The sequence below is a fragment of the Mastomys coucha genome, unplaced genomic scaffold, assembly GCF_008632895.1.
Source record: "Mastomys coucha isolate ucsf_1 unplaced genomic scaffold, UCSF_Mcou_1 pScaffold21, whole genome shotgun sequence".
Taxonomy (NCBI): domain Eukaryota; kingdom Metazoa; phylum Chordata; class Mammalia; order Rodentia; family Muridae; genus Mastomys; species Mastomys coucha.
In genome coordinates, this window is record NW_022196904.1 from 59,422,179 (window position 1) to 59,440,125 (window position 17,947).

At 36.8% G+C, this 17,947-nt stretch overlaps 1 pseudogene; it reads right to left on the reverse strand.

The window, feature by feature from the left end:
- Positions 1-16,870: 16,870 nt before the first annotated feature.
- On the reverse strand, positions 16,871-16,989 carry LOC116104171 (annotated as a pseudogene).
- Positions 16,990-17,947: the final 958 nt, after the last annotated feature.

Here is a 17,947-nt window from a genome sequence, read left to right on the forward strand (position 1 = left end):
AAGCTTTGCACATGCAGTGGTAACAGAGCAAGGCAGTTCATAGCATTCAGTGGGCTTAAATCTGACCTGAGGTGTTCCAGACAGTGGTCATTGGTGTTGTGTGGCTTGACACATATGCTCACCCACACACCCCCACACATACACATAGTGCAAAGCACACATTTATCAGGTGTTCAGAATCAAGGATTCTGTGGAATTCCATGATTCAAAGTGGGCAAGTGTTTCCAGAATACTTTATGTCAGCGGCCATTAATTTTCAAATAACTTTTGATTGTTATATATTCAAAAATGATTTTCTGTTGCCAAAATTTTTACAATCCCCACATTCATTCACACAATTCTTTATGAGGTGACAACCTGTAGTTTAAGAACCTGGGCTTTTTAGGCATGACATATTACTGTCCTGCTTAAAAGGTAAGAATGTTGGTCTAGCCTGGGTATATTGGTTTTATGAGTTTTAGCTTGCTTCTACTATGAGTGTTGAAACGAAAGTTACAACACAAAGTGGTCAATAGAACCTCTATGTTCAGCAGTAGAGAGTATAAAAAACAAGACCGCACTTTCTCTTTGCTTTGTGGATGCACACAGGCAGCTTTATAGAATCCTTAGGCATCATTCTGAGGCATATTCAAAAAGAATTTTTTACATGTATAAATGTATTTCAATACAATATTAATGCCTAAAGACATACATAGGTAGTATGAGGTTTCAAAGTGTATTTGGCTATGCAACAGTTTTTTCTTCATTTCAAGTATTTGTGTGTGTGTGTGTGTGTGTGTGTGTGTGTGTGTGTGCATGCATGCAAGTTGATGCTAGAAGTTGATATCAGGAATTATTTACAGACAAGGTTTCTTAATTAAACAAGAGCTTCATGCCTGAGTAGGTAGTCTTGCTCATTAACTCCTCCTCATTTACTTTCTCAATACCAGGATCTTAGAATTATAGGTGGGGTATTACACTCAGCACTTACATTGGGTATTAAGGAACTAATTTTTCCTCTTGTCTGTTTGTCAAGTGTTTCAAATTCTTTACTTAACCTTTGTCTCTGTGTGAAACACCATTATTTTTGATGGAAGACTTTATTTTTAAATGCACAATTCAGTGTGCTTTCATGTGTGCTTTCATGGCATTTTCTCATTGGTTTTGCAGTTGTGTACATTAACTACTCTTTCAATATCACCAACAGTTATACATCCAATGTAGTTTTTTTCTTTAAGCTTGTAAGTTGCTAAAAAGAATGATATACCTAGAACAAGAGGACTTGTCAATAGACTAGATATATAAATATCATAGTAGCTTATTGTGAAGTTATGTTATGACTATAAAATTATGTGTTTATCTATTTTGTATAGTAATAAATTCAGTGATATTACAACAGTGAGAGAAGAAAATAAAAATAAATAATATAAAGAATTGGTTGACATTCACAGAAGTTTGTATTTATATATGTGCATACATATACAAACATATATACAACATCACATACACATACACACACTACACACAGAACATACACACATGCACATGTACACAATAATAATAAAGACAAAGATGCTCTCAGTTTGACAGTGGGTGGCATGGGAAAGGTTGAAGGGAGGAAAGGGAGTGGGGAAAATTATGTAGTTAAAAACTCTTGCCCAGGAGTCAGAAAGGTAAAGAGTCAGTGGTTATCTAGTCCTTAATCACCATTTAGGTAACATTTTGAAGCTCTCTTCTGAATCTCAGGTTATGCCATGCTAAGATATAGGTAATATGTTCTCTTAAATGAAGTAAGTAAGTTTTTCTACTTGCAGTGCTGCAGATGCCCCCTGGTTCATAAGGGAAATCATCACAGCTTAATCCAGTCTTAGTGTGGATATACATTGTGGCTGTAGATCTTACCATCATATTCCATAATCTAGTCTTGCATGGCATCAAACTTTCTTTCCCATTTCTTAGTTGATAGTTATTTGTCCTGAATATTTTGAGTACATACTATTCTTTTGTGGTGAAACATTTTAAAAGCTAATAATGCTGCATTTTAAGATAAAAGTTTCCAATGGCAATGACAAGTGTGGTATTTTGAGAACAGAACACATGAAAGAAAGTTTAATGTCATTCTGTTGTAACATTTGCTATATTATTCATTTTATGGTGCATAGTGCTACAGCAGGAAATACTAACCAAACCACCAGCCCATACAAAGGATGCCCTTCTCATTTCCCAGTATTCAGGGTTATAAGCACATATGCTGTATTTTTACAGTCAAGAATGTTATGCATTCATCAAATGGTTCCCAAATTTGTATATTCTGACTCAACATAATGATAATCCTCTCAATATACATACATCCTAATATACACCAATGTCTCTTACTACAGTACAGTTGTTTGAATAAAGAAAGTACAACTTTCTTTAAACCAGTCATGCTTGCAAAACTTCAAACAAGTTCATATAAGCAGCATAGTACTGAGATATAAAGATTAATATATAAATGCAAACAACATGGTCTACTAGTGTAACTGCACGGATTACCTTAGTATAGACCAGTGATAGAGGTCTTCACTACAGCACATATGATAATAAATGGAAATGCAAATTTAAGAAGAAAAACAGAATAAAGCATTAGGTGGGGAGGCAGGCAGAGAGAAAGGGGCTGTGGCTTAAATAGGAAGCATCAGCAGGTCACGTAACCTACTCATCTGTCTGTGTGCTTCATGATTCTCATTCAGCTGGGCAAGATTCTCAAACAAAGTCCAGTGTCCTAAAAATATTTGGAACTATTACAAAGCATAAATTATAAATGTGTCAGGAAAATGGAAAAAGGTGTCCTGGGTCTACTTAAAGCACAAAATGATCTCAACCATTATTCAACAATGATATGAACATCTTTTATTTCATTTCTCCTTAACAGTTCCTTCTGTTTGCTATCATTTCCTGCTCAGCACCATGTCAATAATTACTAAATTACCAGGACGCCTGTACAATTTCAGCTCAAGTGTTATTACTGACAAGTCAAACAATGGGGCTGATAGAAAAGATGGGACTCTATCCCCTTATTTAAATGGACCATGTTCAGGAGGAAAAATTGAAGCCCCCTTTTTCTTCAAAAGAAGGAGGGAGGGGATGGTTTACATTTGTGTGGCTCAAGGACATGAAGTCAGAGGAAATGCCTTTTTAATGTAAACCTCTTTTCATTTCCAGGGGACAAAAATGAAGGGTATTGAAAAGACTCATGCTTGGTGGAAGAAGTAATTACATTTTTTCTTTCAAACCTCAGAGGAATAATGCTTTTATAGTTCCTGAGATGACCCAATTTGTGCTCCGATATGCTCCCTTAAATGTAAGTGTGCAGATGTCCTCACCCTGCATTGTTTTTCCCTCGTAAAGATGCCCGTTTGCACCTAGGATTAATTTGAGTACTGCTCTCTCTGTGTGCAGAAACAACCACTCCAGAGCCATCTTGCTGCACAGAGACCTAAAAACTAAAAGAAACTTGGTCAGGTGTTCAAAAAATGTAATTCATGGAAAATGTAGCTGCAGCTATCACCTATCTCCGCAAACTGTACAATCTGTGGGTTCCCTTGCCTTGGAGGTGGAAAGTATGTGCATATGTTAGCACTAGAAATAAAAAGGCCAGCACTTTCTGTGGCCAGTGAGTAGATAGTCATGTAGACTTGGAAAGAGCCTTCTTAGTCACAGATCATCTTTTTCCATTATGAATACCTATGCATACATATTCAATACATAAGCACACACATATGTATACACACACACATGTACACACACGTGCACATACACACACACATATACATTCATGTGCATAAATACATTCACTCATATATGCAGACAGTTGGATGCAGAACTTTCAGAAACTCGTCTACAGATACACTTAAGTTTTATGCATGAAGTATCCTTGTGTTTGCACATAGCCTACATAATCTCCCTTACTGGAAATACCTTCTAGATGACCTATAGGATAAAATACAATACAAATGATGTGCTGAAAATTGTTACAGTGTTATATTATTTATGAAAAATGACAATAAAACATACATACCATTCAATATAACGCAATGAAAAATATATTTTCCTTCAGCAAATGTGGAACTGGCTTGTGTCTGACTTTAGTCACCTTATGTCTACAGCTGAATAAAAGAAATATTTATTTTTTTCTATAATTGAAAATAGAGCTTTTTTATGCAGTATAATCTGATTATGGTTTCCTCCCCCCTACTTCTCTCAGTTCTTCTCCATCTTCTCTCCCATCGATACCTCCACCCTTTCTGTCAGACCTCTAACAAATAGAAATAAAATAATGTAAGTAAAAATAAACACATTAAAGTATGACAAGACATACAAACATGTAAAAGAGCCAAAGACAAAGCAAAGTAAAGGTATATAGATACAGAAACACACAACAAATGTCTTTACTCTTCAGGATTTCATAAAATCCTAAAACAGGATGCTATAATCCATGAGCTAAGGAGCTGCAAGGTAGAAAATAATGCTTGACTTAACTTCATGAGACAAAGAACCTTAAAAGATGTGGTGGATGCTGTTTACTGGTGGCTATCTACTGCTTGGCATAAGAGCCTAACTTTAAGGGGGATTTGTTTCCTTAGTGAGACTTCCTTGGAGAAAGGTAAATTTTCATTTGCAAGTGCCTATCAATTGGAAATTGCTTTTTATGGTTGAGGTTTGTAAGAGGGATGGGGACTAGTGTCCACTTCTCCTTTCATCTATAGGACTCCCATCTGCCACAGACCCATGGATGCTCTGTACATGCTACCACAGTCTCTGTGAGTTCAGATGTATGCCAGCCCGGTTGTGTTTAGAAGATTTTGATTCCTTGGTATCCTCCATCCCTACAGGCTCCCACATTCTTTCTGGTTCCTCTTCTACTGAATTACATGAGCCCTGAGGGAAGGTATTTGATGGAGATATTCCTTTTGGGAATGATTGTTTGATTTTCTTGTTGTCGGTCTCTGTATTTGTTTCCATCTACTGGAAGAGGAAGCATCTCTAACAACACTTCAATGAGGCACTGAACGACATCAGAATGTCATTAGGAGTTATTTTGTTGCTATGATCTTTGGCAGAACAGTAGCATTTGTCTTTTCCCTAGTTCCCTGTCCTTCCTAGTCTTAGGTTTTTGGCTATCCTAGCAGTGTTCCTTATTAGTTCCATCTCATGCAGTGTGCTTTAAATCAAATCAGATATTGTTTGGTGAATCCCACAAGCTTTGTGTCTCACCAGAATGTCTTACAGGCTGGCTACTCTGGTAGACTGAAGGTTTTGTAGATGGGCCTACATCTACTTTTCTCTTTTGTCAACATACAGTATAGCAGAGTACTTTCTAATACCATGAATACTTGTCTGTAGTGTTGAAGGCTCAACATAGAACTTTGACTTTTCCCCCTTCGTTGAGTTATATAAATATTGTCTTCAGCAAGAGAGACTTGCCTTCGGTTTGTGGAGATCAACAAATGGTGTTGGCAGCAGCCTGACTTGTTTGTGGTTAACTAAAAACCAAAGTAAATAGCGGAGATTTTTGGTGTTGGGATAGAGAATGGGATGGTAAGATGGTTAGTTTTAATTGCTAACTTGGCATAAATTAGCAATCACCTTTAAAGAGCGCCACAATGAGAAATTACCTAGATTATACTGGCTTATATGCTTGGATATTAAGGCTGGGCAGTGGTGACTCATGCCTTTAATCCCAGCACTTGGGAGGCAGAAGCAGGCAGATTTCTGAGTTTGAGACCAGCCTGGTCTACAGAGTGAATTCCAGAACAGCCAGGGCTACATAGAGAAACCCTGCCTTGAAAACCGCCCCGCACACACAAAAAATAAAGCTTGGATATTAGGGATTATCTTGATTGACAATTGATGTATGAATACATAACCCATTGTGGGTGGCACCATTCCATACACAGAGGTTCCTGTACTATATTAAAATAAAGAAAACTAGCAACAGGTGCCAGTGAATAACTTGTTTTCTCTAATCTTGACTGTGTATATGGTATGACATACTGTTTAAAGGTCCTGCTTCTATGATTTCTTTCCAATGACAAGCTAAAACCTGGAATTGTTAGCAAAACAAACACTCTCTTTTTACAGATGCTTTTGTCAAGATATTTTATCGCTACAGAAATTAAACTAAAACAGATGGTCATTAATGTTTTAAAGTGTGGTCACAAAAGCTCTCATATTTCTTTTGAGCAGAATCTAGGAAAAAAAATAAGTAAGAAAAAGTGCTATAAAGATATGGGATAGAAGAATGGAAAATATGCCAGACAGAAGTGGATCTAATATGGTTAGGAATATAGTTCAGAAATGTTAGTAGAAAAAAAGGTTTGAAACTAGAAGATGAAGTCAGTGAAGAAGTGTGAACCAGCTAACTTGAGATCCTGGAGAAAATGTATATAAAAATATTGGCCTTTTCTTTGGGTGATGGGAAGACTATTTTGAAAGTATCAATAAAGTAAGTGATAGAAATTAACTAGAGATCATTATAAAGGACCATAATGATCTCAGCTCAAAGTAAGACTAAAAGAAGGCTGGTGAGTTTTGAAAGTTTTTGTCAGAATCCAAGCAAGAATTATTTGAGACTTGCTCTTTGATAGTAGCTGTGGAGCTACTAGATGTAATATAATTCTGAAAAATGTTAATGGATGTTAGTAATATTTAAGAAATTTAATTAAAACAATCTCAATATTAGTGCTAAGAGAATCATTCATCTTTAGAAGAGATAAAGCCAGATATAGTGATTCCTATCTGTAATCCCAGAACTGAGGCAGGAGAATTTTGAGTCTACTTAGACTGCGATATATAATGAGACAATATATCAACAAATGAATGAATGAATAAATGACTAAATAAATATATTGAGAGAGAGAGAAAAAGATTGAGACTCACCAACAAAACTAATGGCACGAAGATCATTAATCCCTTTAGTAACTCGTGTTTGTCTTTTATTTAATGTAGTTTTCCAGAGATCTAGGAATGGAAGCCTGCATTTAGGATGTCTCCATCAGAAATGGGACCTCTAAGGACTTATTCTATAAATCAGAGAATGGTAATATAGGCAATATAGACCTTATATATGAAATTTTATCAGAAGATAGCTAGATATGCAATATATATCATTTCTTTGGTGTTGAATTCAGAGACATAAATAGTAACAACTGAGTTCATATAGCCATTGTATTCTAAAGTTGTTATTACATTTCAATTTCAAAACCCCACTTTAGAAATGGAGGAGAGATGGGATAGTGTCTAGAGGGTTACATGAAAGCAAGAAAGACTAATTTTTATGATAAAAGATATTCCAAAATAAGGTGGGGGGGGTTCATGAGGAATGAATAATGAATACTACTTCACAGTGAAAGGTCAGTGCTATCACATTTTATTTAATCTGGCCTTAAAAGAGGATCTAGAATCTAGGTGAACATGGAAGAAGGAACATAAGGTAAAGGAATATCTAGAAGTTCAGATGCAAGCACATGGGTATTTTGGTCAAAGACACTATTATCTGATTGTTTGAATTGTTTTTATACCTGAGAGAAACAAGATCACCAGGAGAATGAACTTGGTGTTGCAGCTTATAGAGCCAAATGAATGAATAGTCATGATGAGAGCAGAAATGGCAGGCAGTACCAGGTTCCCAGTCCTGATCACAAATACTAAGTGCAGATCATCCTCACATTTTGAAATTATTCCCTGTGTAGAGTAGGTCAGGTACAGGCCTTGATGCAATCATAGAGTTTTATCAGACTTGTTTTGGGGTTTTTCATGATAACTGTGACAGGAGAAAGAGGATCAAAGGCTAAAAATTTCATATGAAAGGGTCTTTAGGACTTTAGGTTCTTTAACCCTGGAATGTGGTTGAAAATCTTCCCAGGGAGCTCATTGATATTCAGTTTCCTGTGGTCCATCTTCAAAACTTCTGTGTTCTAAGAAATATATTTCATGGACGATAGTTTCTAATAATCTCATAGATGATCCTAAAACAGGTTCTCACCCTTCCTAATGCTGGCTCCCTTTAATACAGTTCCTCATGTTGTGATGATCTCTAACCATAAAACTATTGTTGTTGCTACTTCATAACTATAGTTTTACTGTTGCTATGAATCTTAATGTAAACATTGGTGTTTTCTGATAGTCTTAGGCCAACCACGTGAAAGGGTCATTTAACTCTCAAATATCTTACAACTCATAGGATAAGGACATTTGTCCTAAAACTATTAATAAGAAAAAGCAAATTTGGGAAATTATCACTGCCATATCATACCATCAAATCTGGTTATATAAGGAAATGAGAAATGAGGTGTAATGGACAGTGCAAGGGAGAAAGAATGATGTGATGTAAGATCTGTGTACTACGAGAAGGATGAGAAGTAAGGTTTAGAGGTCATCTAGGTAAACATGGATGTAGTATAAATTGTTAACATGATAGTTTCTGCTATATCACCATACCGATGAGAGACTAAGATAAATAGTATAAAGTAAGTTCTCTGGATGTGAAATTCTAAGGACGAATGAATCTCAGGTTTATTTATTTATTTATTTATTTATTTTCATTTTCGAGACAGGGTTTCTCTCTATAGCCCTAGCTGTCTTGGAACTCACTCTGTAGACCACACTCGCCTCAAACTCAGAAATCTGCCTGCCTCTGCCTCCCAATAAAGGCATGCACCACCACTGCCTGCCGAGTCTCAGGTTTATTAATAGTCCCTAATACTATCAAGTATGGAGACACAGGAACTACCTATAATTTGATTGTAGTAGAGATTTAGAAATTGATAGTGTTCAATTAGGCACAAAGAGTACAGCCATACTACCACTAGACTAATGACTAGATGCAAGAGAACCACAGAAGTGAATATAGAGGCACATAAAAGGGTAATGAGAGAGGATTCTTATAAGGTGAGCTTCTTGGAGGTGGAGTAGAAGTGTGTGTGTGTGTGTGTTTGTCTATCAAAGGAATTTTGTTAGATATGAATTCCAGGGGGCTCAGAGAAAGGATCAGGCATGTGAAAATAGATGGATGCTTTCATTGAGTTGGATAATGTAATGAGCTTGGATTTCTTAATGACACAAGCAGGAACAGAAGGCCTAGAGGACTCTTCTTCATCAGTGTCCATGGCATATTCATAGTGAGAAAGGTCATGTAGAGTATTGATTCTCTATGATACTTGGTGTGCTTCCATTCCTTCCTTCTCATTCAATAAACCACAGGTTTTTTTTACCATATATCTGTCTTGTCTCCCATTTACTGTGGAACACACTGTTCTTAGTGTCAAGCATTGTTCTGCAGGCAGGAAGTATAAGTGTACATCATATGGCTATACTCTCTCTTCTTATAGAATTTATATACACTGGTGTACTACACAGTCAGTAATCCATAATTAAATTCAATCCAAATAGTAACAATGTCCATGGTCAAATTCATATTGAGTAAATTGCAATAGAATGGGTAATGGTTTGGGAAGAGAATTCCTCTCTTGGTAACTCACATTTAATGGGAAAATGGGATGCAGGAAGAAAGAACTAGATGAATGGTATTAAGGAGGTTACTTCTGAAGAAATACTACAGAGTGCATGCTGTTGTCAAATGGGTCTGGTTGCAGACCAGAAAGGAGGTCAGAATGCTAGGGTAATGAGCATGGTGGAGTAAGCAATATGGAGATAGAAATGGACATTGCCAGCCAGGCAGATTGCTCTTCGAAGACAGAAAATGAATGAAATGAACTTACCCTTTTTTTAAACAGGCTTCCTAGATACTATTTGAAACTATCTCCTTAGGATGAAACAAAATAGAGTTGAATTTTGTGAATACTACAATTTAAGCAGATGTGTCCTAGTTTTTCTAGTGATGTGAGTGAATGTTCCCATGGAGAGGCCAGTCTCACTAAAATCAGTTCAGGAGCATGTGGTATCCACAGCTATGAGTCACATTGTCATGCTACATCCAGTCCATGAGGCCATGACTCATCAAAGTCTCAATTTCTTCTGTCTAAAAAAAAATTTCTTCTGTAATTAGATTTTTTTTATCTCTCTAGTCTGAGTCTGATAAGAGCCTCTTTTAATGTGGCAAATATTAAGAGCAGTGTTTGCTTTCACAGAAACCAAGAGTCTTTGCTAGTTAAGACTAGACTTTTTTGTTGACTTTCACATCCATTACATGAAGTTTCACCTACGTATAATATTCCTAACAGCCAAACTCATTTTTTTTAAGTCAAGAGCATAACCTGTTTGCTGCCTCTAGGTCAAATAATTTAACTTAACAAGTAATAGGCAGTACACCTTTGACTGTTGGAAATACAAACTTTTAAATTAGTTTCCAGAGCCCTGCTCAGAGTAGTGAATGCTGAAGGAGGAGCTTGAATAAGTCCTAACTTTCCCCTCACACCACAATTTCCATTTTCTAAAATATTTGGTTTCAGGCTTGAATGTCAAGGAAGATAAAGAATATAGCTAAGAATAATGATTTCAGGTTTTTTTTTTTTTTTAAGAATGGAACACAATGTCTGCCTGCTAATTAGATTGAATCAGAAAATGTAGATAGTCATTTGCCTCTTTCACACAATAATTTAAGTTTAATCAATATAATCTTATTATGTATTTATCATTTGTGTTTCCTGGCATTATCTCATATGGAGTATTGAAAATTAGAGTTTAGTGAGGCTCAGGGGTTATGACTGAGTAACACTCTTGTAGAGGACCTGAGTTTTGATCCTAGTATCCATCTCAGGCAATTCATTACCATTTCTATCTCCACTGGTTTCCAATGCCTCTGAACTTAATAGCCACCTGTGTTCACATTCCTATATCCACACACAGATGCACATACATAGATGCACACACATATATCATATATATTGTTAAAAATAATAAAACATACTAACACTTATATTTAAAAATATAGGAAATAAAACCCTTAAGGAAGTTGTGTAAAGACTGCTATCAATATGAAAATGCATTAAAAATAACTTCACAAGAAAAATGTAATTGCTGTTAAAGTAATAGATTTTGTATCAGCAAAAGAAACTTTAAAATAATAATTTGCTATTTGTCTCTAAAAATAAGTAACTTATTCAGGAAAGTTCAGCTATGGCTTCTGACAAGACCATGAAATGTTTTCTTTGGTTCCTTCTCAAGAAGAAACCTATATAACAGCTATGCACATTTAAGCCTGTCAGGAAAGGACACTCTGCAAGGACATATATTGTGCCCTCATTTGCTTTCAACCACTAGTGTTTTTGTCTCATGCAAAATTTGTAAGGTTAGTAGCCATCAAGGTGTCTGAAGACAAGCCTGTTTTCCAAAGAGAAAACATGAAGTCCTTTGCTTACCTGCACCTATCAAATGAATGGGACCAGAAGCAAGGAACTCTGATATCATCTCCCCCATGATGCCTTTGTGATCAACCCCTTTGAGACTCCAAAGGCTAGTGATGGCTTTGGCATCTCAGACTTGTCTTTAAGCTATTTTTATTTTTCATTTACACCCATCAGAAAAGCTTTTCCATGATCTCTGAAGTTTTACTATCTTTTCTAGACATTTAATATACTTTAAAAATTATGTAAAGCTTAGCTTCTATAGTAAATGCCTATCCATTTACATCCACAGTGACCATACTTCCCTTGAATGAGCCCTGATAATTAAAATTCATTAAAGTTGTCTATATGTACATAATCCTAAAGATTGAAAAGGTTCTTTGGAATGAGTAGAGATAATGGTATTAGAGACCTTACTAATGTTAACGAATGTGACACTGGTAGTCTGTAACTTGAAGTGGCAAATTATGAGATTATTATATATAATCACGTGGAATTAAAGATTCAGAAGAGTAATTACTTTGGGCAAATGTCTGATACAGTGTTTGGGGGAAAGGAATAATGACTATATAGTACCTTGAGTATTTTGGAGGGAAAATAAGAGTTTATTTAAGAAAGTAAGTTCAAAGTTTTAAATTCCTGACTGAAAGTGTGGCCATGGTAGTATATGCTTGTAATTGCCAAGGGTGGATGGTTGAGATTGGAGGACAAAGAGTTCAAGTTCAACTCATGGCAAGTTTGAGGTAAACCTAGGATATATGACCAGAAAATGCTAGAGAGGGAGCCCAAAAGCTTAACTGATCACTCTATAATAAATTCTTATCTCTTGTACAGTGAGATTTCTGAAAGTGGAACTCAGAGCTAAATTATGAAAATAGGTAAATAATAATCTAAATTAAATTCACCATGTTTGGGGCTTCTGGACCAAAATTAAAGCATTTATTGGGGAGACATAAAAGTTTAACTTCTTGGCAAATTTCAATCCTCTGAAGCCTTTCAACTTCAAATACCCAAGCTTTCTTATTAAGTAGAAATATCTATTATTTGTCTGTTTAAGAAGATAAGTCTACCCTTCTATTGTCTAGAGTCTTCTGATCCTGGTTAACTTCCCCTACTTCCTTTATTTGCTTTTCGACCTAAACCCACAGTTCAAGATCTGAGATTCTGAGGGAGGATACTGCATGTAGAGCAACAGGATTATAAATTGTTGCCTGTTGATATTGAAAACACCGTAATCATAGATTAAGATAGTGGTGGTAGGAATGATGGCTCAGATTTGATGAGGGACAGGAGAGATGGCCAGATGGCCATAAAAATGAATGGAAAGCTGAAATTGACAGGGTGAGAAGAAGGGTGGCATCTCCAGGACAAAGCAGAGACCTTGGATAATGGAGGCACCCAAGAATCAATGGGGGTGATCTTAGCTGTGATTCAATACATTGGGGATATAGAACCTGGTGAGCCTAGCAAGGCCCTGGTATGGACAGTGACATTTTTCCTGCTCTGAGCCAGGGCCTTGGTGTGAGCCTCCATGAGAACTAATGGCTGCTATGGGCGTAAGATTTGCTTGTGTAGTAATGTTAAGGACTTCATGGTAATCTGATACAGCTTGAGTCCAGGAGGTGAAGGTGTGGTTAATATCTTAGCAAAATGGTAAAAGCTGAAAGGAACTACCAGGACAGCCCTTAAGCCATGGGATAGAGATCTAAACACATGAGCTCAATATATATATAATTTCTCAACTATGCAAAATATAAGGATGCAATATGAATTATGAGGGCCTTCACAAATCTAAAGGAACAAAGGCAGCTAAGGTATGAACCAGATTGTCAGACAGATACAAAGGTAGGCAGATTCCTGAGTTCAAGGTCAGCCTAGGATAGAGGAAGTTTAGGCCCAGGTATGGTAGAAATAGTAATTTCAGGGAAGGGTCCTACCTAAGTAGTTTATCAGTTTATCATCTCTGCTTAATAACAAAGACTGACAGATCTCTAAATTCTTTTACAATGTTAAAAAAATGTATGCTTGCTGTATATTAAGATTCAAAGTTATGGGTTACTTATTCATAAGATAATAAAAAGGAAACCTAGAATGACAGAACTGTATGTAAATTTAAAAACTGAGCTTTTGGTCTGTATGGGATAAGCTAGGAATAAGAGACAGTTGTTCTTTAGAAATTTTCTCTAGCAAGAACAGAGCTGTCTGGAGATCTCTGGAGAGCAACACAGCTCTTCAAGAATTCTTTCTTAACAGAATTTCTGACATGGTCAGAAGATCTAATAATTTTTATAGCAATTTTTTCTGACTTTGAAAGGCCATCAGCTATACAGATAGCTTTTAGAATTTTTACTAGCTGAGAGAGCTGTCTCAACCAGAGAGTTTTTAGAATAGCAATAAAAAGTTGTCTAGAGCAGAGCAGAACATAGTACACTCACATGTGCATGCGCACGTGCACACACACACACACACACACACACACACACACACACAAGGAGAGGTATAGGTAGAAGTAGTGGGAGGGAGAGGGTGAAAGCTCTAAATACTCAAGATATAATTCACAGACAACATGAAGCTCAAGGAGGAGGAAGACCAAAGTGTGAGTGCTTAGGTCCTTCTTAGAAGAGGAACAAAATACTCACAGGAGCAAATATGGAGATAAAGTGTAGAGCAGAGACTGAAGGAAAGGTCATGCAGAGACTGCCCTACCTGGGAATCCATCCTGTATGCAGCCAACAAATCTAGATACTATTGCTGTTGCTAAGAAGTGCTTGCTGACAGGAGCCTAATATAGCTGACTCCTGAGAGGCTCTGCCAGATCCTGACCAATACAGATGCAGATGCTGGAAGCCAACCATTGGACTAAGTACATGGACCCCAATGGAGGAGGTAGGGGAAGGACTAAAGAAGCTGAAAAGGCCTTATATGGCATCAATAGGAGAGGAGGCCCTTGGTCCTGTGAAGGCTTGATGCCCCAGTGTAGAGGAGGGCAGTGAGACAGGAGTGGCTAGGTGGATGGGGGAGCACTCTCATAGAAGCAGGAGGATGGGGGATGAAATAGGGGGCTTGCAGAGGGGAAACCAGGAAAAGGGATAACATTTGAAATGTAAATAAATAAAATATCCAAGTAAAAATAATCAAACCATAAAAAGTAAAACATCCAGATAATTTTGTGTTTACCCAAATATAATCCTTCTTTCTATTTTTTTTTTAATTCCTCATTCTTATATAAACTGCTCTGCTATAATGGGAAAATCTGGGATTTCTAATATGTGCCAATTTCTGAATTCCTTCAGATAGCATCAACACTAGTGAAGATTTCTGATGTGACTGATTCTTCAAGGCCAAAGTTATGAGTAGGAAATACTGCTGTAGAAATAAGCACTTAAAGATAGGCTTTTTCAGTGACAGAGGCTACAAACGGATGATGAAACACAAACAGCAAGAGAGTGCTGCAACATGCAACATAATGAAAACAGACATCAGAATGTTTTGACCCTCAGAAATGATTGGTTTTCACTAAACTGCCATGGCATGTCTAGAACAGAAGTGAATGAAATCCTTCAATAGTATCCCATATTGGAATGCACAGTAAAGCCTTAGATTTGTTAACAGTGCAAGTAAAGTCATCTTACATAAGGACTGTAGTTCCTCAATTACTTTAAGTGGATCAGCAATCTAACCCAAGGAGAAAGGAATCTTGGGCCATATCAGCAATTTTTGATAATAACGTTTCTTATGGTCTCATAAGAGACAAATACCTAGTGAACAGATTGATTGTGCGTGGATGGGTGGGCAGCATTTTCAGGGACTAATGGATACTGGTTCTGATATCATCAGTTGTAGAATGGTCCCTCTTTATGCCCTCTACCCCACACATTGTTCTTTAGACATTTAAGGGGTTTATAGATACAAAGCAGTTAACTAGTGGAAATACTTTTCAAGTTAATCTGAAATTATCAAACTAGGCCTTTCAATTTGGCTTATGGCTATGGGGTTTAATTTTAAGCACTTTGATAATAACACTCTAGTGTTAAAGACATCACACACTTGAATTTTAGAACATGGAGAAATGATGCTGCTCCTGATGTGGATCCTTATTCTTCCTGGCTAGCTTTCCCAATACTGGGAGATTCTATTCTGGCTTCAGGAAGACAAAAGTAATCAAGTCTCATCTGGTTATGAACCTGTAAGGCACAACAATGGCAGACATGATAAAATACATCCATGGGGGCAGCAGTGGCACAAATGTTTTTGAGGTAGCTAACCACTTCCTGACTGGAGTCCTACACTCCAACAAGCAAACTCATTCCTGGAACTAACTGGGATAAACATCTGTGTAGGTCATAGGCCACCAAAGAGAATCTGATGCTATCCTGGTGAGTGAAAAAAGTAATAAATCTTCTTCTAAGCTCCTATCTTTATACTCATAGATTTATACTCATATATTTATACTCATAGTGCATCTCTAACCCTCCTGAGAGAAACTTCTTATAGAAGATGCCAATTAATATAGACTCTCACAGCTGATTAAGTCACAGAGAATAATGTAGAATGTTAGGCTCTAAATTTACATCTCACTCACTCCTTCTAAGGCTCATCAATTGTGTGACAAATGCTGAAAGATGCCCCAGAGGTATGAGAAATATGTGACCAAACAGTATTTGCTATGTATAATGGGGTCATTGACACAAGAACTAATACAACAAGATCAATTCAACCCAAACCCAAGAATATATTTTGTATTATATACATTCAAAGAAGAGATTACCATCAATTTAAGTGTATATTTTCATAAACTTCAACTATTCTTCCATACCAAGCAAAGTAATGCATGTTGAAGCATCTACTATAGAGTTACCAATTTTAAAAATCACTTTATTTCTTCTATGCTTGTGAATCAGCTGTCATAAGCAGCTTTTTTAATCTGTCAAAACTGAAAAGACACCTGTCTTATGTTATTTGAAAATTCAAGGCTTCATATAATTTTTATCAATTAGATAAATATTAATATCATATTCAGAAGCTATATACAATCTTTGTTACATATTTTTTAAAAATAATAAAATTACTTAAGAATATAAGTGTATTCTTAGTTCCTATACCAGGTAAAAACAAGTCACAACCCAAGTATCGCTCTTGTTTCTGAGTTTATTTACCCATGGTTCTATCCACAGTTACATCAATAATCTCTTTTTTGCAAAGTGCCTCATTCTGGCCCTCTAGGATGAAAATACTTTGCTAAGAGAAAGGAGTATAGCAGAAAAATACAGTAGAGCACAATAAGACTTATGAAAGAAACAGTTTATTCTGGGTAAAGGCTTAAGAAGGAGAATTGATAATGGTGGAGAGGGCATAGCACAAGTAGCCTGAGTCAGAGGCAAAGAAAGCATATCTTCAACAGTACAAAGAAAGCAGAGAGAGGAAACTGTGAGGTAAGGCTATGAACTCTCAAAACTCAACTCTGTTGATGTGCTTCTTCTTGCAAAGCTCTACAGTTCCATAGCCTCCCCAAACAGCATCACCAACTGGACACCAGGTTTCTTTTAAGCCTACACCACCCAGTATTCCCAGGCAGTCTCCCATCCAAGTACTAACCAGGCCCGACCCTGCTTAGCTTCCAAGATCAGACGAGATCCGGCACATTCAGGGTGGTATGGCCATAGACGGAAACCAGGTCTTTTAATTCAGTAGGTTTTCATGTACTTTTCTTATCTAAACCACCACACTTTCCAACCCAGATGGCTGCCAATATAGAACTGGCTCACAGTAAGATACAAGATTCAGGTGGCCATGAGCAATATGCTGGATCTTGTGCCACATGACACAGCATCTTCGATAGTTCTTAAAAGAGTCACTGTGAGAAGGAATGCTGTGCTTATAAGTACATAACCACAGTTAATGAAACAGAGGCTGAATTTGATATCAGGACAAAGCTCATAAGGGTTTGGAAGCATCAAAAGAAGAAGGTGATATGACCATACTGTAAGCTTGAGAAATAAAAGATATAATTAAAAGCAGAAAATAATATATATGAACGTCTAGAAAAAGTTTAAAATAATATCAACTCATCAGAATTAATGTTTTCTCCTTTTTAAAGAAAGCTGTTTTTCAAGTCCTCATAAGAGTTCATGTAAATACTAAAATTTGTTCTTGATCTTAACAGCGACACACACACATGTGCACTCTCACATTCACACACACACATACACACACACACACACACACTACAACACATAACAGAGAAGAAGAGAAGGCGGGGAGAGATGGGATGGAAAGGGAAGAAAAGAGAGGAGGAGAGGAGAGGGGAAGAAAGGGAAGGAGAGAGGAAGGAATGAGGGAAGAGATAAGAGGGTAAGAAAGGGAAGGGAAGAAGGAAGGAGAGAAACACTAAATGGAATCACTTCACACAATTATGAAAAGAGAGAAATGCTTTTATTGCTGTCTATAGTCAGAAGGAAGTAGATTATATTCCCCAAGGAATCTAATGATACAGGAGTATAAGAGTAAGCAGTACAAATTCTAGTCCAAGTCTGAAGACAGAACAAGTGAGCCACTGGTGAAAGTCCTACCTGAAAGAAGGAGAACATTGGTAGCCCAGACATGAAGCCAGGCAGCGAAAGTCA